This window comes from Oncorhynchus clarkii, chromosome 21, assembly GCF_045791955.1.
Source record: "Oncorhynchus clarkii lewisi isolate Uvic-CL-2024 chromosome 21, UVic_Ocla_1.0, whole genome shotgun sequence".
Classification (NCBI taxonomy): Eukaryota; Metazoa; Chordata; class Actinopteri; order Salmoniformes; family Salmonidae; genus Oncorhynchus; species Oncorhynchus clarkii.
The window spans coordinates 2,754,742-2,755,617 of record NC_092167.1 but is presented as its reverse complement, the minus strand read 5'-3'; the positions used below and the strand labels follow the sequence as shown (position 1 = coordinate 2,755,617).

General features: G+C 46.9%; 1 protein-coding gene across 1 annotated transcript in view; it reads right to left on the bottom strand.

Moving 5' to 3' along the window:
- Nucleotides 1-281: 281 nt before the first annotated feature.
- LOC139379633 (exportin-T-like) overlaps nt 282-876 on the bottom strand; it is a 63,799-nt gene continuing 63,204 nt past the window's right edge. The window contains exon 25 of the mRNA XM_071122439.1: nt 282-876. This exon is cut by the window's right edge and continues 80 nt beyond it. The gene's annotated coding sequence lies outside the window, so the exon portion shown is untranslated.

Genomic DNA, 876 nt, shown 5'->3' with positions numbered 1-876 from the left:
GGTACCTGACAACGTTCTGAGGGACAGGGGCACCTGACAACGTTCAGAGGGACAGGGGTACCTGAAAACGTTCTGAGGGACAGGGGTACCTGACAACGTTCTGAGGGACAGGGGTACCTGACAACGTTACAGAGGTCTGTCATCCACCGTTACAGAGGTCTGTCATCCTCCGTTAGAGGTCTGTCATCCTCCCGTTAGAGGTCTGTCCTGTATATCACGCCAAACTAAAACACATCCTACCCCAACCATCCCATTTCTTCCACAACAGAAACATCTAGAAAAACATGTCAAACCCTTTTATTTAGTCCAACAATTCCTTCACAGGTCGAAGAGAAACAAAACCTCCACGTTCAACCACTCAAATCAAAGACATCTTGAAAACATTTATTTATTTTTTTTAAGAAAAAAAAATACATTTTTTATAAACGAATAAATCCTAATCGTTAAGACTGTGTTCAGGTCATTGTTGGATCATTACCAACAGACAGATGAGGCTTCAGGCCTGTTCAAGGATACTTGGTATTCTACTATGGAAGCCTCGTTCCATAAGCCCTTCCTCTATACTCTAGTTTACTTCCTGTCTTGCAGAGAATCCAACCAATCACATCTTCACTTGACCAGGGTGCCACCCCAGATGGAGAGCACGTCCTTGATTGAGCCTGGATCAGTGGAGGGGGGTGTGGTCACCGCAGTGAAAGCCTCCTTGACCACTCGTGTCCTTGTGTCTTGGCTCCGTTCCCTCCAACGTGGACAGGATGGGCGGGGTTATGCAGTTACCTTCAGAAGTGCTAAGGCCGCTCCTATGCTAAGCTCTCCGTCTTTAAGATCTCTCTCTCTGTCCGGCTGTCCGTAGTGAGTGGTACTCTCTCACTACCA